The following is a 24,989-nucleotide window of genomic DNA, read 5'->3' on the forward strand; positions in this document are numbered from 1 at the left end:
CATTTCTTGGTTTAGGACGGAGTTGTACAGATTGATCTATCGAATCTAAAGTACTCCCGCGCAGTACATTTGTTTAGGGTTTATATTTGTTTCTCACTCACCTACCGAAATTACCAAAATCGACAGAAATGATTTTCACCCATAAACAATCGTATGGTAGCGAAACTAGATATTGTGGAATCACAAACTATGAGACGAAGATGTTTGTGATTTATTTTTATCTTGCCCTATCGGAGATATAATCTCAAGTCAATTATTCAAATGAACTCGTACGATATAAAATGGAAAGATCAGATCGCTCAACTACAAGAGAAGTAGTTTCGTCTGGCTTCACAATCCCAATGAAGTCTTTCAGTCATCAACCTACAGGGTCTCGAGAAGAAACCTAAGGTTAAAGGAGAATCGACTATAGGAAAACCAATTAGTATCACACAAGAGGTGTGGGGATTAGTTTTTCCAGTTCCTAGATGTCTCCTTTATATAGTTTTCAAATCAGGGTTTTGCAATCCAAGTTACCTTGGTAACAAAACATTCAATATTCGCCGTTAGATGAAAAACCTGATTTAACCAAGCTAATAAACTAAGCTTGTCACATACAAGTGAAATGTATTTCATTTAGGTTTGAGTAACCGTACATAAACGTGTACACTTAGTTGGTTCACAAATAGTTAACCAATTGTTAGCCATATGAATACTTCCATATTAACCATATTTATCTACTTCACATAACTAGTTCAAATGACTCATAAGAACTAGTTGAAGAGTTGTTCAATTGCTTAGGTCTTTATGAATAGACACCATTAAAACAAAATCGGTTTGTTTCATTTGAACCAATTCATGAACAATATAGCCACGGTTTGCAAAGATTGCATTCCTTATTGATTTATTGTTTAAGTTCATGAACTTCCGACTTGAGAAATATAACTAGATTGGGTACGCGTACGGGTACGTGTACCATATCTACCAGATTTGAGTTTAGAAACTCAACAGAAATTTTCGGTCGAAAACTTCTGTGGGTACGCGTACCTAAGGTGACTGGTTTAACAGTTTGCAAACTTACAAACTCAGCAGAAATTTTCGGTTCGAAAATTTTCGCTGGTACGCGTACCCAACCTGTCTCCTTCACCAATATTGTATGCACACATATGCACACACTTGGTTTCCAGCACATGGATTTATACAATGATGTGCGAACACACTATATATGCTTATATCACTAGTGGAAAATGGAAGTTAAACTACTGTCAGGACATGAAGTAATATCACGAAAAACGATTGTGTCCATCAGCTGCATTCTAGAAGTGGTTTTTTCCAAAACGACTGTGTCTGGCAAAAGTTGAATTCTTTAAAAAAACTACTTTCTTTAACAGTAGATCGACAAAAACTGACGGAAACAGTAGTTTTTTTAATGATATTTCATAAAAAAAAAAATTGATACTGATTCAGCTGAATCCAAAGCTGATTCAACTGAATCAAAAACTAAAAACGGGAATTAATTAATAATGACTTCGAAACTGAATATAATAGCGACTTTAAACTCATTTTGTATGGAATAGTGAATTTATTGAATAGTGAATTCAATTTACAATTTCAACTATCTCAAATCTTCAACTGTATCAAAGTTAAACTTGGATTTACTACTTCCTACTTCCCTGAAGAATCAATAGATGCTGATATAGTACTTTTAAACGAAGACCTATTTCCCAAATCAGACACAGAATGACCACCACCACTAGCACCATCTCTCCCACCACCATGCGGAGAACAGAAAGACTCATTATCAATTTCCCCCGCCGTCTCCTTCAACACCCCAGTCAGTAGGTTGCTGCGAAGCCTTAGGAATTTCATTTACTTTCCCACTGAACATGACTAAATTCTCCCAATCCCACTACAAGGGAGTCTGTGTGTTCCACTCCATCACTGTTCCGAGTCCAGAACCACCTACAACCATCCTTTGATTAAAAACAAATGTATATATTTAGTGGGGAGTACAAATGGTTTCTCAATTAGGAGAAAAAATACGAATCTGATATCTGGACGATGTCTACCATGAGATAAACCCCAATATATTAAAATTAAGAACATTTAACTAGCTTCTCGTAAAAAAAAAAAATCATAAATGTCGGTTAAATGTGTACATTCATAACAATGGCACTACCTGTCGAATGTCCAAAGAAAAAACAAGGAATTCGGTGTGTTCAGGAAGAAGTTATCACTTACTGTAATTGATCTTCTGAGTAATATGAATTCCACTCTGTGGTCTTACTCTAATGTCTAGTCCTGTTAAGAGTAAACTGAGCAGTGTAGATGGCTGCAGCAGCTAACAGAGATGGTGGTAACCTAAACATGTCATGATCAACCAAGGATAGCTCGATCAAGAAAAAGGACAGAAGTTCAAGCTGGTTCAAAATGCAGACATGTTTATGCAGTGTTGGAATCACAATGTCGAAACTGGGAAAAACTAAACACACTTGATAAGAGATATATGACTTAGAAGTGAAACATTTACCATAGCAAGAACTTGCTTCCTTGTATAAGCCTTGTCAGAAATTAGAATAAGATCATCTACAACCGGTACTGAAACTTCCTCATACTTGCATGCTAAAAGCATGGCTGTAACTCCGACCAACTGAAGTTTCTTTCGTTCCACAGTTTGGTGGGCTAAGAATCTGTCTATAATGTTAAGGAATAATGTCTCATCCATGAGCTCAAATTTATAATGCACATGTCAAGATTCAAACCAATAAGGATGCTTAGCATATGTTTTGTTTACCCTTTCTAGGAGATAGAAAATCATGTAAAAATTTTGTATACCTCGATTAACCAATCAACTAGGATGACCCTCATCTTCTCATTGATGTCGGATTGCTGAACCATATAGTTGGGAGATACACAGCTAGAATTCTGCAAAACAGGCAAGGTTCAGTCAAGTTACCTCAGGCTTTACAAGTCTACCCTATCTTACTTTTGCATTCTTACTTTTGAAGTTTTGGGGATTTCAGCAATAAAGAAAGTAAAAGGTAAAGTACACTCTCAATTGGAATAGTTAGGCAAAGCATTTGAAGGTATTCAGATTGAAGAATGTCACTAAAGCAAGTAAGACTAGCACTTGATTCTCAAATGTGCACTTTGAGTAAATGGAGTATGTGCACTTTGAGTAAATGGAGTATGTGCACTTTGAGTAAATGGGTAGGAAAATTAGACAATGCTACACCAAAATAAACCTAAGGAAAACCAATCTATTTCGTATATCACATCTAAACAAAGAGATTACTGGGAAACATTTTGGTTCTAAGAGAAACGAATTACCACTTGACAAGGTTGGTTTTGGTTAGAAATTTGAGTATCAATTTTTCTTGTAATTGGTCTATGCACAACAACGGAAGGATTTTTGTCACAGATCCCATGATTTCTATACAAAAAATCGCATCGAGGTTGGATACAACCTTGAGCCACGAAGTACCTATCACACATTAAGATTCAAGATTCAATTAAACTCATCAAGTAAGAACTAAACCAGAGCAAAAACCTACTGAACCCAAGAAAAATTGAATGAATACGTACTTGATATTCTCATGGATCCTCCAGAAGTTGCATTTGAGATTTGCCCAAGCAACCTCCTTTTTTATATTAAATTCAGCAGTTTGAAGCAGATCTATTAGAGGTCCAATAATATCATCCGCTTATAACCGACTACAAAAATTCTGAAATGAAAGCATATCCTGTTAGAGCAATTGTCAGAAATTGCAGGAAGGACAAATACAACAGTTCTAATTAGAATACACCTTAAAAACATAATAAACATTACCTGAATCTGGCCCTTGTTTCAGGCAGTAATGTTTGAGACAGTACATCAAGCTTATTTCACAGAAGGCTTGCATTCAAACAAACTTTTATTTCCGGCAGTAATGTTTGAGATAGTCCAGCAAGCTTCTTTCTTGATGCTTTTAATGGTACTGAATCAACAGGTTCATGAGGTAGGAAAGTGCTTGAAGCTCAAATATACACTAGATAGAGGACAGAAAAAAAAACATAAGCCAACATAAACAAAAACCATTTACATATAACAATTCATCACATTCCATAAGGATTGATATATTCCTGGGTGTAACGATCATCTCCAGTAACAATATTTCCAACCGTGCATAGGGGATGATTGAGTACAGTAGGAGATGGGTGACTACAAAAGAAAATTTCTTTCAAATTATATACCATGTGTACATATGGCGGATTCTAGAAACATAATACAATAAAGTGATACTTCAATAGGCACCAACTTCAATAACAACTTGAATTTTGTCATTTCTACCGTCAGACAGATAGGAAAGGGACTAGCAGGCATCTGTAAGTACTTCTTCATCAGTGAAATTGATAAGACGCTCAAGAGCAGGGAGTGCAGGCTTTTTCTGCACAAGGAATTCACCAACAAAAAAAAAGATATCTATTAGGGATGCCAAGCAGGATACCATAAACCAACCTAACGGTAGTGATAACCGGCGACTTATACCTGTTCAAATGATGGTTGTGGCTTGCCCCAAAAAAATTTAGACAGTCCAGTTGGAATTTCTCAGCGTAGAAAGTTTGGCATGCTCATTTTATTTAATTAACAAAGTAATCAAGGCCCCATGGCCAAGAACAAGATTTCGACACTTAGGTGAAGCCCCGTCAACATTCTCAAATGCCTATACAGCCTATATTATAAAAAAAAACAAGTGTTAGTCTAAGCCCCATTTCCTTACACATGGTAATTAACTTCACCTCATCTCATCCATTAAATTAGGCAAAGCACGCCTAGTTACACAAAAACAAGAAATAATATTTAAAAAAACTTGATTCCTTTGGTCTTAAATTTGTTATCATACTGGGGGAACTCAGAATGTGCAATAAAAATTGGGATAGGTCCGTTATCAACTAATGAATCACTTACTAATCCTCATCCTAAACTATACATATTAACTGCCAACGTATTTATTAAGGGACAAACCAAGGGATTCATAGGTTACGCACCATGTCTAGGGAATTCAAGTAAGTGAATTCGCAGGTCACAATGTCTCCCATGAAGACAGGCTTTCTTATCATCCATGCCTACCAAAGAGGATCAAGGTAAGTGTATCAACCAACTCCATCAATATGAAACACAAGTACTGATGAGTGCCAAATATTGTATATATTTATCCCTTTTTGTTGGCAATTTAACTCATCTTTTATGCATTAATTCTACATTTTATCCCATATTCTGTATTTTCATTGTTTTCAAGAATAAATATTTTTATTAATTAATTTTGCATTTTTAGGTAATAAATAAAGTTCGGATGAGTCGCGGAGCGAAAAGAGCAGAAAAGTAGTGAAAAGCCGGGAGAAATTACGCAAGGAAGCCGCGAAGAATGGTGCGCACAACCTCATTTTCTACACACAAAAGCGCCTCCGTTCTCAGCCATCAGATCATTTCTCAGAAGCATCCGACGGTCGCTCCTTCATAGAGCATCAAAATCAGATGTCTCTGCCGAGCACCACAGCGCTGAAATTCCAAGCCTTCAGATTATATGGTAGTTGAATCCAACGGTCGCTCCCTTGCTGTGCATCAAAATTTGATATCTCCGCCTAACACTACACCTAACTCCATCTGGCATCGTTGATTTCGTTGTATCAAAAAATCTGACGGTCGCTACAAGCTTCACTTCACATCACCGTCCGATCTACCTACCATCTTCGCATCTCGCAGCTCAGAGTCACAGAACATCATGACTCGATGAAGCCGCCTCACACCCTATCACCCGAGCCCATCCACCTAACCAAACACCCTTCTCTCCAACCAGTCGAGCCACTTTCTTCTCCACCATCACCCTGCTGCAAACCATGCCCGCCACCGTACCACCACCTTCTTCACCTTCACTGCCACCACCACACCTCCACCATCATCCCTATCACCCAACAACCAAAACCCATCTCACCCATAGCCCTCTAGTTCCCTAATTTCTCATTTTTCACGCTTCTCTTCCTGAAACCCTAGGCGTGAAAAAATTGATAAATTAGGTAACCTAGAGTTGCAATTAGAGCATGGGAATGGAGCAGGAGACTAAGGAGAAGCATGGGTCGAAGTCAGTAGCAGTTTTCAGAGATTAGGTATGAATGATTTTATTTCTTATAAACCCTAATTTCATAATTTGGGGATAATTGGGGGAAAGTGATTGAATGTATAATTAGAGGCATGGGTCGACGTATTAGGGCTGTTGTCAGTAGGTTAGGTGAGTTAATTTCACTTTTTGGGGTGAAACCATAACTTCACTGATTTCTTTTGGGTAGAACCCTAATTGTGCTTGTGGGTATAAATAGCACTGTGGTGTGATGTAAAAGTGATGCTTGGAGTAGCCAACATCCAGAACTTCCAAGTTCTGTTAATGTGTTATGCTTATGTTCATATTCCTGTTAATGTGTTAGCCTGTATCAGTTCATTTTCCTGTTAATGTGTTATGCTTATGTTCATATTCCTGTTATGCTTATGCCCAAGTTCTGTTAATGTGTTAGCCTGTATCAGTTCAGTTTCACATTCCTGTTATGCTTATGTTCATGTTATAATTGTATTTGTCTCCTGTTAATGTGTTAGATGTTTGTATGTGTTCATTGTTAGTTCAGTTAGTTATGATCATGTTAATTGTTCTTGTAAGTGCTTAAATGTCATAGGGCTGATAATATCTACTTGAATGAATGCATCTGTGATCAGTTGTGCTGTAAGAAGACAACTGATTCTAGGGGTGAAAGAATGATGGTAGCTAAGAATTCAGTGTGATACATGTTCAGTTAGTTCTGTTAAATGGAGTAAACCTTGCTGCATAGTGTTAATTGAGTAGTGGGAAGAAACTAGTGCTCACTAGTGACAATGAGCAAGCTAGCTCTCTTCCCACTCTAAAAGAGTGCCTTAGTTTAGCTCCATGTTAGCTTAACCATCTCCCCTGCCTTAGGCTAATTGCCTTTGTGTCATTTTCTTGTTTTGTTTTGTGTTTTGTTCACTGTTTAGTTTTCATTTGCTTTGTTCCATTGTTTTTGTTCTGTATTGCCTTTGTTTGCTGCTTTCTTTCCTTCCCTAGCAGCTGCTGCTGCTGCCACTTCCATTTCTCTTTGCAGCTGCTGTGCAGCACTTGTGCAGTCTTGCTACAGCTGCTGCTGCTGTTGCTGCTCACTTGTGCTGCTGCCTTACTTCTCCTGCCAAGCTGCTGTCACTTCTTCCCTTGCAGCTGCTGCTGCTGCCTTCCTGCAGCTCCACTCTGCCCTGCCACTTCTTGTCCTGCCAAGTCCAGCTCCTGCAGCCAACTGAACCCAAGTTCAAATTAGTGAAGCCCAAAGGCCCAGATTCTTGACTAAAACAAAAGCCCAAGGTCTAGTTCACTGAGGCCCATTTCACTAAGGCTCAAAGCCCAGTTTAGGTTAAGGTTAAGACCCAATCCAATTCAGGCTTAATCAAAAGCCTAAGTTTAAGGCCTAAGCCCATTTGCACTGCAAAGAACAAACTGAGCCCAAGCTCAGTTCCTTTTATTGAGAACAAACCCAATAGTACATTAAGCCCAACACTTCCAAAAGGCTTCTAAGCCCAAAGCAAATCTAGGAACCCAATTAGCTAAATCACTTCCAAAACACACCCGATCTCTGTGGATCGACCCGTACTTGCACGAGCTACAACCGACGACCGTGCACTTGCGGTATTACTGTAGGCCCGTTTCTCTGCGCTTAATTTTATATACATATCTCCGGGCCCACCAAGTTTTTGGCCGGGGATAATTTTTAGGACCTTTTAGAAGCCTGCCAAGTTTTTGGCGCCGTTGCCGGGGATTGGTGCTGTGTTTTATCTGTGTTTTTCTTAGCTATTTTTGCATTTCATTTCATAGCATTTGCATCTGCATCTGCTTCATTTCATTTGCTGTTGGACCTGCTGATTCTGAACCTGTTTTTCCTCTGCTGGGACGCCACCAAGGAAAAGAACCAAAACCCAACTGGGTTTTTGCAACAATATCAGAGCAGCTGGGCTGTGCTAAAAAGGTAAGCCTAAACCCATTCATTGAGAGAACCCAACCTGTGGGCTTCCAAATTTTTAATTGTGGGCTTGTAATAATTAACCCAATTTTTTGGGCTTTTTATTTTTCTATTTTGGGTTTGTAATAATTTATTTGTGGGCTTGTTTGTTTAATTTGTGGGCTTGTATTTATTTTGTGCGGGCTTGTTTAAATTCTTCCATTGGACTTGTATTATGGACTCTGGGTTTAAACCCAGCTAAGCTTATAACTGATTGTGGACTTGAAAAGTGGACCGCGAAACCAAAGTTTTAAAACAAACGTCGGGCCTTAACCAACTGGGCCAAATTAAACTTTCAAAATTAAAACTTGGATTTTCTTGGGCCGCAGCCTTCCGTCCATTTCATTAGAGGCTTGCACAGTGGGCTTGCTCCCATTTAAAAAAAAAAAAAAAAAAAAAAAAAAATATATATATATATAATTTCTACTTTGCTCCCATTTTAAAACCAAATTTTCTTTTTCAAAAATTTTCCCATAAAAAACCAAAATTTTCCCATTTAAAACCAAATAGTGGGCTTTGTGTCATTTCAAAATGGACCAACCTCGTGCTCTCCATGAATACATGTATCCATCAATACAAATTCCATTATCATGTATTGTATTACCTCAAACCAATAACCCTTTTAAAATAAATGCAAACATGATACAAATACTTCCTATATTTCGAGGGTTCGATTCTGAGAACCCCTATACTCATGTAAGAGAGTTTGAACAAATTTGTCGGACTATGCAACCTGATCATTTGTCCGAAGACTCCCTGAAATTGCGTTTGTTTACATTTTCTTTAAAAGAAAGGGCCAAAACATGGTTTTACGGTTTGAGACAACAATCAATCACCACTTGGGAACAACTCACTAATCAATTTTTCCAAAAAAATTTTCCACATCATAGGACCATCGTTATTCGTCAAAGTATCAATTGTTTTGTCCAATTGGATGAGGAAACTGTTTTTCACTATTTTGAACGTTTTAATGATTTGTTGAGTGAATGTCCGCACCATGGAATTGAGAAGTGGAGACTTGTCGTCATCCTCTATGAGGGACTAGACTTTAAATCTCGAACCATGGTTGAGTTTATGTGTAATGGTGAGTTTATTGATAAATCTGTGGATGATGCATGGAATTTTTTAGCCGAGATTGCAGAGAAAACCCATCAATGGGAATCCGTTAGGGAAACAGGAACAACACCACATGATATGAGTCACTCTCATGAATTAGAGTTTTATTCTTGTAATAGCTCCGACCTTAGGATTGAAAATTATCCTAGATTGCAAAATGCCTATCATGATGATGATGATGATTATGATGTTATGTTAGAAGAACATGTCTATACTGAAAATGTTATGGAACCTTTGGGTTCAAATACATTAGGCTTCTCTGCCCCGACCTTAATGCATGATATTTCTTCTAGTATTCCATGTGATGTTTCCCCTGATGTGCCGATACACGAAAATAAATCTGTTGATGATGTTGATAATTCTGATTGTGATCTTGCGGATATGATTGATGATTGTGAGCATGATGTGACATGTGTAGATGAGTTAGAAGATTTTGATTTGATTGATAATGATATGCCTATTCTCCTACATGAGTCACAATCTGTTGACCTTCCACCCAACCTAGATTTGGTTTGTGCCAATATTGTAAAACCAATTTTTCTGAAAATGCCTAACCTAGGTTTGGAACTGTGTGCTTCCCAAGTCCTCTTGGACTATTTTGCTTCAAAATATAACACTTTTAAAGAGCCACAGTTGGAATGCATTTCTTTGCCCATCCCGAAAACAGTCCATTATGAGTTAGACCTTTTGAATCCTGAACCCCTAAAATTAAAAGATTTTGTGCTTAAAAGTAAACCTGTTGAAAAATTTAGGTTTAGGGGTAATTCATTCGGTTTTTCACTATCACTCCCATTTAAGTCCAATTTTAGTGTTTTGAAACTTCCTTTGTCTCTACACTTTTTCTTTTGGGTTGATCCTCAACTCTTTAGATTGTTAGTGTATGGTGAATTTTTTTGTATATAATCCAGTAGATAAAATTTCTTGAAAACCCTTTTGTTCCTTTTGTATATATTTTGCTAATCCAATTTGATCTCGGTTGAAATATGTTGGATTTTTGCCTTGAATAACGGAGTTTTAATTCTGCTTTCGCCGAAATCGGGTATTCTCTCTCCTTTTACTCTACTCAGCATGTCCCTTTCCATATGTTGCTTTTTAATCGTTTCCATATTTTGAAACATTGAGGACAATGTTTAGTTTAGGTTTGGGGGTATAGAGTAGATACCACGATAATATGCTATAATTAAAACGAACTCCTTCTTCTTTTTGAAAAAATTGAAAAATTCCAAAAAAATTGAAAAATCAAAATTCAAAAAAAATTAAAAAATGAAAAAATCATAAAAATGGAGCTCATTTACCTTGAAATGTTGACTCTTGTGCAAATATGTATTTTTTTAGGAGTCTTAGTCTAGATATTTAGGCACCCTGATTCTAGCACAATTCACATAGTGATAAGAAATTTGCACGCGCACGATCTACCAATACATGTATGGCCTCGATCTTCAAGGTGTTGGATAGGAAGTTACGATTGCCAATCACTTTAGAATACTGAACGAAACTTGACTAGCTTGTTCTTTGGTTGGTTGGGATAGAAGGTGGAGGTTACATTAAGAAAGACAACCATCGAATTTAACTGGGTGCATCAAAAAGGGCTACCTCTTGCAAAGTGTCATGTAATCTTTTGTTTCTTTTGTTATGTATCAAAAGTGTTTCCTGTTCAAAAAAAAAAAAAAAAAAAAAAAAACGATGTAATATTCAGAAAAAAAAAAAAAATATCAAAAAAAATACAAAAAAAAAATCAAGTATTTTCAATTCCATCCTCTTGTTCCAAAATAAAAAGATAGTCAATGTAAATAAGAGTCATGTAAATAGTCATCTTTTGTTGTTTCGTTGTAATAAGCAAGGAGGGTGTATGCCATTGATGTACAACGCGAGAATTGTGAAATACCTCCAACTCATTCACAATTCTCGTAAAGTCCGGACAGCTAGCTAGATTTCGACCTCAGTTCTTAGCCTGAGAAACTATCTCTTGGTGATTAGTAGTCATGACTTCAGATCTTTCTTTACACATGTGTAGATACACTTTACACTCTTATCACATGTCTTTTATTTGTTATCAGTGCTAGGATTGTGCCTTCGATAGCTAGATTGACATCTCCATTTTGCTGTGAGCTTAACTGTTTTGCACATGTCACATTTGATGGAATCTGAGCTTATATTTTGTCCTTAGGTTTTGTAGGCACACCTCTGGTAAACCTTCACGAGACTTCAACTCGTCCACTAGGGACACTTAGTGGTTTAAAAGGCTTAGTGCATACGCTAAATGCATTCGAGAGACCAGCGACAGTGGTATAGTTAGGATTTCCTTAGTTTTGTTTTACTTGAGGACAAGTAAAATTCAGGTTTGGGGGTATTTGATGAGTGCCAAATATTGTATATATTTATCCCTTTTTGTTGGCAATTTAACTCATCTTTTGTGCATTAATTCTACATTTTATCCCATATTCTGTATTTTCATTGTTTTCAAGAATAAATATTTTTATTAATTAATTTTGCATTTTTAGGTAATAAATAAAGTTCGGATGAGTCGCGGAGCGAAAAGAGCAGAAAAGTAGTGAAAATCCGGGAGAAATTACGCAAGGAAGCCGCGAAGAATGGTGCGCACAACCTCATTTTCTACACACAAAAGCGCCTCCGTTCTCAGCCATCAGATCATTTCTCAGAAGCATCCGACGGTCGCTCCTTCATAGAGCATCAAAATCAGATGTCTCTGCCGAGCACCACAGCGCTGAAATTCCAAGCCTTCAGATTATATGGTAGTTGAATCCAACGGTCGCTCCCTTGCTGTGCATCAAAATTTGATATCTCCGCCTAACACTACAACACCTAACTCCATCTGGCATCGTTGATTTCGTTGTATCAAAAAATCTGACGGTCGCTACAAGCTTCACTTCACATCACCGTCCGATCTACCTACCATCTTCGCATCTCGCAGCTCAGAGTCACAGAACATCATGACTCGATGAAGCCGCCTCACACCCTATCACCCGAGCCCATCCACCTAACCAAACACCCTTCTCTCCCAACCAGTCGAGCCACTTTCTTCTCCACCATCACCCTGCTGCAAACCATGCCCGCCACCGTACCACCACCTTCTTCACCTTCACTGCCACCACCACACCTCCACCATCATCACCCTATCACCCAACAACCAAAACCCATCTCACCCATAGCCCTCTAGTTCCCTAATTTCTCATTTTTTTCACGCTTCTCTTCCTGAAACCCTAGGCGTGAAAAAATTGATAAATTAGGTAACCTAGAGTTGCAATTAGAGCATGGGAATGGAGCAGGAGACTAAGGAGAAGCATGGGTCGAAGTCAGTAGCAGTTTTCAGAGATTAGGTATGAATTGATTTTATTTCTTATAAACCCTAATTTCATAATTTGGGGATAATTGGGGGAAAGTGATTGAATGTATAATTAGAGGCATGGGTCGACGTATTAGGGCTGTTGTCAGTAGGTTAGGTGAGTTAATTTCACTTTTTGGGTGAAACCATAACTTCACTGATTTCTTTTGGGTAGAACCCTAATTGTGCTTGTGGGTATAAATAGCACTGTGGTGTGATGTAAAAGTGATGCTTGGAGTAGCCAACATCCAGAACTTCCAAGTTCTGTTAATGTGTTATGCTTATGTTCATATTCCTGTTAATGTGTTAGCCTGTATCAGTTCATTTTCCTGTTAATGTGTTATGCTTATGTTCATATTCCTGTTATGCTTATGCCCAAGTTCTGTTAATGTGTTAGCCTGTATCAGTTCAGTTTCACATTCCTGTTATGCTTATGTTCATGTTATAATTGTATTTGTCTCCTGTTAATGTGTTAGATGTTTGTATGTGTTCATTGTTAGTTCAGTTAGTTATGATCATGTTAATTGTTCTTGTAAGTGCTTAAATGTCATAGGGCTGATAATATCTACTTGAATGAATGCATCTGTGATCAGTTGTGCTGTAAGAAGACAACTGATTCTAGGGGTGAAAGAATGATGGTAGCTAAGAATTCAGTGTGATACATGTTCAGTTAGTTCTGTTAAATGGAGTAAACCTTGCTGCATAGTGTTAATTGAGTAGTGGGAAGAAACTAGTGCTCACTAGTGACAATGAGCAAGCTAGCTCTCTTCCCACTCTAAAAGAGTGCCTTAGTTTAGCTCCATGTTAGCTTAACCATCTCCCCTGCCTTAGGCTAATTGCCTTTGTGTCATTTTCTTGTTTTGTTTTGTGTTTTGTTCACTGTTTAGTTTTCATTTGCTTTGTTCCATTGTTTTTGTTCTGTATTGCCTTTGTTTGCTGCTTTCTTTCCTTCCCTAGCAGCTGCTGCTGCTGCCACTTCCATTTCTCTTTGCAGCTGCTGTGCAGCACTTGTGCAGTCTTGCTACAGCTGCTGCTGCTGTTGCTGCTCACTTGTGCTGCTGCCTTACTTCTCCTGCCAAGCTGCTGTCACTTCTTCCCTTGCAGCTGCTGCTGCTGCCTTCCTGCAGCTCCACTCTGCCCTGCCACTTCTTGTCCTGCCAAGTCCAGCTCCTGCAGCCAACTGAACCCAAGTTCAAATTAGTGAAGCCCAAAGGCCCAGATTCTTGACTAAAACAAAAGCCCAAGGTCTAGTTCACTGAGGCCCATTTCACTAAGGCTCAAAGCCCAGTTTAGGTTAAGGTTAAGACCCAATCCAATTCAGGCTTAATCAAAAGCCTAAGTTTAAGGCCTAAGCCCATTTGCACTGCAAAGAACAAACTGAGCCCAAGCTCAGTTCCTTTTATTGAGAACAAACCCAATAGTACATTAAGCCCAACACTTCCAAAAGGCTTCTAAGCCCAAAGCAAATCTAGGAACCCAATTAGCTAAATCACTTCCAAAACACACCCGATCTCTGTGGATCGACCCGTACTTGCACGAGCTACAACCGACGACCGTGCACTTGCGGTATTACTGTAGGCCCGTTTCTCTGCGCTTAATTTTATATACATATCTCCGGGCCCACCAAGTTTTTGGCCGGGGATAATTTTTAGGACCTTTAAGAAGCCTGCCAAGTACCTAACAAACATAATAAGAAACTGCATTAGTTCTGAAAAGAGTTGGCCAGGGCAAAAAAACAAGCATATCACAAATCAAAACAACAATGACTCTGTAGATCTTTACGGTGATGCTCCAAAAACTTATACAAGACGGTCATATATCGTAAGAAACATCATAAAAACCATACCACAGAACATAATTGAATGCTAAAATGATTCAAACCTTTGGATTGTATCTTTCTTATATATAACCTAGTAGGGTAGTCATGTAAAAGGACACATAGATTTGGTCGACAGTGCTTACAGCTCCTTCAAGTGAATTTAAATCTTGCAAATTGTATCCTACTTTTGCATTTAGTTGAAGACCTGGTATTTTTCTGATTTAAACTAAAGCAAAACAAAGATAAATTCAGTACACCAACAATACTAATTAGAAAATATAAAAAGAAAAGGTTGAAGATTACTTACAAATTAGTAACAAAATGAGCCAGTGCAGGTAACACCGTTCCAATTCCCTCCAAAAGGATCGCTACCATGTGGAATTCATCTTGTTAGCTGTTGTGGTGAGTTCAAGCTGGTGTAAATAACCCCAAGAGCATCAGCTGTAGATCAAAAACATACAAAATAAAGATCATTTATTAGTTCAAAAGTCATCTATCACTGCTGCCTGGGGAAACCGACAGTCCTCCAATCTAACTCAAAATATATTCATCCAAATCTTGTAATATATATTCTAATGAATTTATGCAATGATATCTAAAATCCGCTACACTTAACAAGAAACATCATTTGCTAATGTCTGTATAGAAATTCAGCCACTTCAATCTAAGTAGATGACGAACATATATCTTCATCCATGGAGAACCTTAGAAGCTAATAAAGATGAATCCTTTTTCTGCAAATTACTTTGTGAATCATAGAATTCAGATATTTTTATGAAAAAAATGAAATCTAAGCAACAACCCAAATCTTACAATACCAAATTGACATACTTGAAAATCCAAAAATCAGAAATTGTCATACCAAATGAACACTAAATAAATAAACAACATGACCGAATCATGGATCTGAACTTGAAGCTGAACAACATGACCAAATACAGTTATTATCAACAAATACAATTGAAATCATACAAAGAACTAAAATATGTGAAATTCAACATATAAACAAACAATGAATCCAAATTCTTTCGCAAAAATTAAATCGAACAAACTAGATGTACTAAAAACAAGTCAAACTACCAATAAAAATCAAAACATATTACAACAGACATCCAACATGATTCAATCAATTTCTCCTCCGATCTTCACGAACCCAGAAAATCAATTCGTTTTTCTTTTTCTTCATCAAGACTTGTATCAATTTTTTATTCAAAGTTAATAAAAAAATTATGAGCATTCCCTAGAATTTTTCAGAGATGAAGACAAAAATGAAACTGTTGCAGATTCTAGGGTTGTAAAAGAAATGCGGATTTTTTTTTTTGGTGTTATTCAAAGTCTGAAACTTCGGGGATGAGATTTGGGTTTAGGAATTTTGGGTATTATTAAGTTGCTGGTGGTGAGCGAATGGAGATGCAGAAGAAGAAAATATGGTGTGCTCGGGCTGATGAAGGTGGTAGATTGGTAGCTCTGATGGTGAGTGAATGGAAAAGAGAAGAGGGATTACAGGGTTGGGGTTTGGTAGTTGCAGTTTGATCTTTGTTGGAAGAGATAACGAAGATGGAAGAGAGAGGCGCAGAGGTTAGACTAGAAAGAGATAAAGATAGATAAAGTTTGGGGGGATAGAATTTTCGTACTATAGAAACTATTTACTCTCACAGTGGTTCTTAAAACTCTATATTTTTACAAAAATGCCCCTTAAAAAAACTGCTGTGCCTGAGACAAGTTTTTATAAAACAACTGTTGCTCACAGCATCTCTAGTTACGTCAGCCGACTAGCAGTGGTTTTCATGAAGCCTAGGAAGTGGTTAAAAATCTGTTTTCCACTAGTGTATCCATAGTTGGTTACGTAATCTCAACTATACATTTCAATCATTGAAACATTCTTCTATAATGTTATAACAGTCGTTATTCACAACTATCGTCATCAAAGTTATTTTCAAGATTGAAACGCCATCATGACTTTCGTCACGGGTTAAGGTGAAAAGTGGTTAAAGCGAAAGCTTATCAACACATATTTCGAGAAAAATATAGGCGAGTAAACTCGGATCAAAATAGCAAATGTGTATGTATGAAAACTATCATACTTATACGACTTTGTCTCAAGAGTAGGAGATAGAGTAGACTTTTGAGAGATATATAAGTCCAAATCTCCACATACCTTTTAGTCGGATGAAGTTCCACTGGTTCCTTGAGTAGTTATTCGTCTTCGTAAGATGATCTCCATGGAGCCTGGAGATCAACTACACTAAACTTTCCTAAACCGAGATTTAGCTATAAGTAGTCTAGAAATCAAGACATATAGTTTTGACAACCAAACTTGACAAACATGCTTGAGATAGCAACGCATGCGAGTTCGACCGGGCAATGCTCTAACAATCTCCCCCTTTGTCAATTTTAATGGCAAAACTATCAATACATATGGATTACAAAATAAATAAAACTTTGTACTTTCTTGTCCAGATGCTTGATCTCCTTGGTGCTTCAACATTACTCGAAAACTTCGTCTTTTACAAGTACTCCCATGATTCCATAGATGTTCAATTCAACATCATAGTTGTTGAAGATCCTAGTCATAACAATGAGAAAACAAAAGCTCTCGATTATTGTTATACAGTGTCATAGTATTATTACACAGTATCAAAGTTCTTATATCACAACTTCGACAACAATACTATGGTGATATGTATCACTCCCCCTTAGTCAATACTTTCATCTCAACATGAAAACCACTCCCCCTTACATAATGATCTGTAAAACACGTAAACCATATGTATTTGTAGTGTGAACTACATATTAATTCTCCCCCTTTTTGTCAATAAAATTGGCAAAGATACGAAAACGGGATCCTAATGAAATTTCCACGGAGATGCTTCAAGACCAAATAAAAGTACATTCAACTTGTTTAGATGCAATCATAAAGCCGAAGCTAAATGCATTCATCAAGGAGTTTATAAAGATACAAGATAACCCCTAAAAAATTCCACAGCCGCACTCCGCACAAATATATGGAAATTAAGCTCAAGTTGAAAAGAACTCTCCCCCATTTGATGTCATTCCCGAAAGAACAAAAAGAGCGACCTTACTTTTACGAGGAAAGAAGGATTTCTTTGGACACCAAAAACCGTAAAATGATTTTGTATCCAAAATTCTCAATTAAACTAATCACAAGAGAACCCATGATTAATTTAACCGGAATACACAACCAATTAATCACAAAAGAGTTTATGATTAGTCTAGTTGGAAATGCTCACATAAGAATACTTATGGAGCCACACAGTATATACATCAAATATGGATCAGAGAAGATCAATACTGCGGAATAGACAAGGATTCATTCTATTTTCCATAACTATTTGCACAATGACATACAATAGACATAATCCTTGTAGAAAAAAGATTTTAACCTATCTTCCACCAATAAATGACATAATAGGCTTAACTTTTGTTTGTCAAAAGTTCATCGATCTTGTATCAATACATGCATATCGACATATGAAAGAGATAACTTTTGACATCGTATGGGACAATAATAGTTCACGGACGCAAACACACATATCCCATAACATATTGCAATATATAAAAACATAAAGATTAATACTGCAAAAAAAATCTTTGCCCATGGAAGGTAGAATCAATTTTTTTCGCACGGATTTACACCAAGAGTGGTTACCAAAGGCGTATAAAAAGATTTTCTTATCAAAGAAGAACATACAAAGTCATTAAATACCATGCATCATAGTTCACATAAGATGATTGTGAACATTCAAGAATCCCATAACAATGCGTACTACTGCCCATTCTTGAACTTCCTTCTTTGTGATTCACCAACATCATTCTTGTAAAGCTACAAAAGAGATTATAGGAGAGGTAGTACAAGAATCCAAGTGCCCAAGTACAAGAGAAATGGAACAAGTGCAATGAAACGAAGCAAAATACTCAAAAACAAGAGACAGGACAAGGACCATTCTTAACTCATCCAAATTCAGGAATTCTCACCTCTATTTTATAGAGAATTCAAAGAGGAATAGAATGCAAAAATAATAAGGTCGTTCCGAGTTTGGACGAAGAATTTACGGCCAAAACAAGTTTACTGAACATCGACGTGAAGTATGCATACGGGTTTGCAAACGAATTTTCATGACCTGGGAGAGTATGCAAACGGGTATGCGTAAATAAACCCCTTTTTAGAAGAATCCAGTCGAATTCTACAGTCTTACCGAATGTAATCTGTGTGCCCCGATTCTCGTGCTTCCCTCACCGTATACATAGCAGGACATTCCTTGGTGAGGATGCACTTACAACACAATCAAGTTGTGTTGGGGTGAACAATGTCTTTCTCACCACAAGTGACCGTTGGATTATCATGAAAGAGATCGCTTTTATAACCTTTCACATCCAATTCCATTTTTCCAAAAAACTTGTTAAGTTCCAACATCATGGATACTGCCTTCTCCATAGTCAAGGTATTTTCAGGAAGATCATTCCTTTTCACACTCAAAGCATCATTGGCTTTCTTTGGTACCCACTTTTGAGTGCGTTTAGGAACAACCAGAACCTTCTTCCCATTACTCTCTTCAAGATTTCTCGGAAGATAATTGGATTGACTATTCTTTTGCAAGTTAGTCTTTCTCCTATTGGGAGCATCGTATCTTGTCTTAGTATTTACGAAGTTATCCTTTTGATAACTATTAAGATTGTGAAAAGACTTCGTATGACGTTTATAGGCAAATCTAGGATTATCACAGCACTTATCTCTTTGCCTAAAGGTTAGACATTTACAACCCGTAATGTCGAGATTGTTAGCCTTAACATATGATCCCAGTTTAATCACTTCTTTTGACACCCAAACAAGAGTATCATGAAGTTTTTCATTTCTTATACGAAAACGACATCTCCTTTCCAGGTGACCTTTGTTTCCACATTAATGAAAAGTATAAGGAACGTTCTTACCTGGATTCATGTGTGCTGGTTTTGGAGGTTGATATACTTTGCTCTTTTGAACCTTAACTGCCGGTGAAGGTATTTCACTTTTGCCATCAGTGGAAACCTTTTGTTGAGAAGAATCACTAGCCTTGACAAATTTTACCTCTTTGCTAATATTTGGAGCATATATTCCCTTATAGCCTAATCCTCGTGTATCGCGATGATTTTTACTTGCTCCTAGCATAGTGGTTAATTTGCTTGAACAATTATTGAAATTTTTCAAGTCATCTTCCAACATCTTGATTTTATCAAGAGAAGCAGTTAAATCAGCCTCAAGGCGTTTTTCTCGAAGGAGACAAACACTTTTTCTGTCAAAACTAATTTTTTGAGAGTTAAACCTTGCTTCAGATTTTGCAAGTTTCTCTTCCAACAAAAAAATACTTTTAATAAAGAGTATCACATTCAAGTGACTTCATACTTAGGTTTTCCTCAGAATCCTTGAGGATCGATTCAAAAAATAAACACCTGCGTAACATCTTCTCAATTTCTTATTTTCTCGACAGAGAGGAGTCAGAAGATGTGACACACGAGAAGTTGTAATCTTCTTCATATTCCACGAATCCAAAAAATTAACATACTCTGAGACTTCCTCATCAACATCTCTATCAATATCTGAATCACCTTCATCAGAAAGCTCATCCAACTGTTCTTCTAGGAGAGTTTCCCAATCAACAGTTTTTACATCAAGAGAACGTTTAGATATTAACTTAGATGTGACAGTTCTCTCAGGTGAATCCAAGCTTTTAAAATCATCTGGTAATTTTTGTACGGGTACGTTATTAGAGATAGACTCGTCCATAATCAGATCGATACAAACACAGACTTGTAATGTCTTTAATGTGTTTTCCTGCTCTGATACCAATTGAAAAAGCGGGGGTCAAACAACCTCACCCAATATTTCGATTAGCAATCTGTATGTACTAACTCCAATATACTTTCTAGAGAATCAACTAGACAGTCAGACTCAATCTAGATAAAAGTATATCAAAGAGTTAATATCTCAATCTCTCGATTTGATCTTTAATCAAGCAATGGAAATCTGCGAGTCTTTATCAAATACTAGAGAGATAAACTTGGATGGTACCAAAGACCAATATCCAAGTGTCAATCAATTTAAATCAACAACCAAAGGATATTCTAATTGATTGATCTTAACGCACAACCTGTGATATTTCAGTTATGTAACAAAATATAATGCGGAATAGAAATAACACAGACACCAGAAATTTTGTTAACGAGGAAACTGCAAATGCAGAAAAACCCAGGGACCTAATCCAGATTGAACACCACACTGTATTAAGCCGCTACAGACACTAGCCTACTACAAACTAACTTCGGTCTGGACTGTAGTTGAACCCTAATCCATATCACACTGATTCAAGGTACAGTTGCGCTCCTTACGTCTCTGATCCTAGCAGGATACTACGCACTTGATTCCCTTAGCTGATCTCACCCACAACCAAGAGTTGCTACGTCCCAAAGTCGAAGACTTTAATAAACAAATCTGTATCACACAGAAAAGTCTATGATGATAGATAAATCTGTCTCCCACAAATAAACCTAAGAGTCTTGTTCCGTATTTTGATAAAATCAAGGTGAACAGGAACCAATTGATAACCCAGACTTATATTCCCGAAGAACAGCCTAGAATTGTCAATCACCTCATAATAATCTAAATCGTATGGTAGCGAAACTAAATATTGTGAAATCACAAACGATGAGACGAATATGTTTGTGATTTCTTTTTTATCATGTCCTATTGTAGATATAATCTCAAGTCAATTATTCAATTGAACTCGTACGATAGAAAATGGCAAGATCAGATCGCTCAACTACAAGAGAAGTAGTTTCTTCTGGCTTCACAATCCCAATGAAGTATTTCAGTCGTTAACCTACAAGGTCTCGAGAAACCTAAGGTTAAAGGAGAATCGACTCTAGCAAATATAACTAATATCACACATGAGGTGTGGGTATTAGTTTTTCCAGTAGCTAGATGTCTCCTTTATATAGTTTTCAAATCAGGGTTTGCAATCCAAGTTACCTTGGTAACAAAAGTTAGATGGAAAACCTGATTTAACCAAGCTAATATCTTTCAACCGATAGATCAAAACTTAGATTGTAACACACAATTGAAATGTATTTCATTTAGGTTTGAGTAACCGTTAATAAACGTGTACACTTAGTTGGTTCACAAATAGTTAACCAATGGTTAGCCATATGAGTACTTCCATATTAACCATATTCATCTTCTTCACATAACTAGTTTAAATGACTCATAAGAACTAGTTGAAGAGTTTTTCAATTTCTTAGGTCTTTATGAACAGAAAAAAATTGAAACAAAATCGGTTTGGTTCACTTGAATCAATTCATGAACAATATAGCCACGGTTTGCAAAGATTGGCATTCCTTATTGATTTATTGTTTAAGTTCATGAACTTCCGATTTGAGAAATATAACCAGCTTGGGTACGCGTACGGGTACGTGTATGTATACCTTAGCTACCGGATTTGAGTTTAGAAACTCAGCAGAAATTTTCGGTCGAAAACTTCCGTGGGTACGCGTACCTAAGGTGAATGGTTTAACAGTTTGCAAACTTACAAACTCAGCAGAAATTTTCGGTTCGAAAACTTCCGCTGGTACGCGTACCCAACCTGTCTCCTTCACCAATACTGTATGCACACATATACATACACTTGGTTTCCGGCACATGGATTTATACACTAATGTGCGAACACACTATATATGCTTATATCCATAGTTGGTTACGTAATCTCAACTCTACATTTCAATTATTAAAACATTCTTCTACAATGTTATAACAGTTGTTATTCACAATTATCGTCATCAAAGCTATTTTCAAGATTGAAACGTCATCATGACTTTCGTCACGGGTTAATATGAAAAGTGGTTAAAGAGAAAGCTTACCAACACACATTTCAAGAAAAAGATAGGCGATTAAACTCGTCTCTAATTAGCAAATGTGTATGTATGAAAACTATCATACTTATATGACTTTGTCTCAAGAGTAGGAGATAGAGTAGACTTTTGAGTGATAGATAAGTTCAAGTCTCCACATACATTTTAGTCGGATGAAGTTCCACTGGTTCGTTGAGTAGTTCTTCGTCTTCGTAAGATGATCACCATGGAGTCGGGAGCTCAATTATACTAAACTGTCTTAAACCGAGACTTAGCTATAAGTAGTCTAGAAATCAAGACATATAGTTTTGACAACTAAACTTGACAAACATGCTTGACATAGCAACGCATGCGAGTTCGACCGAGAAATGCTCTAACACAAATGAATAACTTTCAAATCAAATAAAAGTGGTGGAGAATTTATACCTGAAGATGTTTGAGAAACCCACCTGAGATTGATAATTGGTCTTCTAATTAATAACTCCTACAATAGAAACCAAATTTTTTTTAAAACCCTAACAGACAAAATCAAAGAGAACAAAGATAGAAAAGGAGGAACCTTACATTTTCAACGCCTTAGTAACCCAAGTTGCATCAAACAAAACCCTAACAATAAGAACAATTAACAAATCACAAAAATGAAAAAGAAAATAATTGAATAAAATAGGTTCTGACTTTAGATTGAAGAAATTGATATGAATAGATCCGGAGAGGTGAAGAAGATAATGGTGTTTCACGGTAGTGGTTCATGAAAATATGTTGGTTTTGTAAGGTAACAAACAGATCAGGGAAGATGAAGGAGAAACTGATTTTCTTTGGAGGCTCTCGGCCGAGAGAAGAGAAACGAGGGGATGGAAGAGAAGAGGCAGGAAAAGATAAGGAATGAAAAGATATTTTTGTGAGGTGATAAAAACAAGAGATAAGGTTCTCTTTTAGTCCAACCTTTCCTAAATCGTGACCGTAGAAAGTGTGGGCCCAGAAAATCTAACCACACCAAGAACCATGATTGTCGGCAGTAGAATGGGTCGTTGTGTGAGGGTTAGAATTGTAAATAAAACTAGTTATTCTTTGAACGTTTTTAACGCTTGATTCTGTGCTCCATGTCTTTTTTTATATCTGAGAAGGTCTTGATCAGTCCATGGTTAATTGACCGTTTGAGGGTCGGGGACATGGGTCATAAACACTCTATTTTCCACTAGTGACACTTGAACTGTTTTTTTTCTTTCTTTTCTTTAAAATAAATATTTTTCTGGAGGCTTATAGAATTTGACATGTTTTGTGTTGACAGGTTAGTAGGTTGATGGATCTCATTGTTCATAGCTTGTATACTAACAAAGATGTATTTCTCCGAGAGCTCATGAGGTATATCATCCAACAATTTGTTTTCCAAATACGAATTTAATGTGCGTAACCTCAGTTGAAATTAAATTTTGTACCTTGTTCCTAAAAGGTTCTTAAATTTTGTGCCTTTTGTCATTTCAATTCCCTAGCAAGGATCTATTTTTGATGATTTGGGATAGTTATATTACATCTAGGCTACTGGTAGTATGGATTACTTCAATTAAGAAGTTTGATTTGTTTTTTGAGTCACGTAATTAATTTGCTAACTTCTAACTGTTGGAATCTTGCAGCAATTGAAGAAACGTCAGATGTATCAAACAATAATATAAAGAACAGTATCAAACAACTCTACCACGAACAAATTGATGAGGGCAGAATCACAGGTTCAACAAGCTGTCCTTAACACATTAGTTCGCGGGTATACTCTGAAGTAATGCTAAACCCCAACGTGCGAAGATGTGTCCAGGATAAGACTGCCCGATATAACTTGAGTTAGCACAACGCAAGTTACCCACTCTCGAACTCAGCAACAGGGATGGAAGCAAAACGCCGCACAAAATATAAGAAGAAGAAGAAAAGTAGACCTAGAGATAGTCGCTGCTTGTGTGTTTTTTAAAAACAGAATTTCGAGTCATATTTATAGGATGAGATACTTGCAAATCAAGTAAAACTCGTAAAAGGAATTTCCCACAAATAAAACTCTTAAAAAATAATTTTGGAATTAAATTCCTAAAGAAAAAATTCTCCAAAAAGTAAATCCGAATAGGAAAGGGACTTGGTGCATGGTATACGCGTATATCGCATGGGTCAAAATATGTATTTTTGCCCACCCGCTCCACCCACGTTTTACAATTCATACATAAGTGTATGATTATATAGTGGAGCTCCTCTTTAGTTTTCCACAATGTGGGACTAAAGGTTCCACTTCATTCACCCAAAAATGAGTGAGTATCCTTAGACCCTTAGGTCATTAGATCAAACCATACCAAGACCATAAAATCTTTTTAATTAAAACTCATTTTCTCTAACAATCCCCCACATGAATGAAATATCGGAAAACGAAAAAATCAGAGTAAGGAAAATACCATTTAGGCAAAGGTGTCCATGAGGTCTTGAACCTTGCTTAGTGAGAAGTTACCGGAACTACTAGCTAAACAGTGAACGCGATGTCTTGAACTGCTAGCGTTTGGTGTAGTTCAAATAATATCCACGCATGATATCCTCCAAGTGTTGCTAAGTTCGTGCCGTTTTGTCCATTTTGGCCCTGGACATATCCTGTTTCTCAGAATGCTCTAAAGAATTGGCTCCATTCTCATAGGAAGCGACCCACTTCCTCATTCAGATAGGTGAGTTCCATCAAGAGTGCTTACTGCTACACCCCACTTCAATCTTAAATTGAAACTATAG

The 24,989-nt window shown here is 37.0% G+C and overlaps 1 pseudogene; it reads right to left on the reverse strand.

Moving 5' to 3' along the window:
- Window positions 1–1,644: 1,644 nt before the first annotated feature.
- Window positions 1,645–24,989, reverse strand: part of LOC113360316 — a 38,331-nt pseudogene continuing 14,986 nt past the window's right edge.

This window comes from Papaver somniferum, chromosome 1, assembly GCF_003573695.1.
Source record: "Papaver somniferum cultivar HN1 chromosome 1, ASM357369v1, whole genome shotgun sequence".
Taxonomy (NCBI): domain Eukaryota; kingdom Viridiplantae; phylum Streptophyta; class Magnoliopsida; order Ranunculales; family Papaveraceae; genus Papaver; species Papaver somniferum.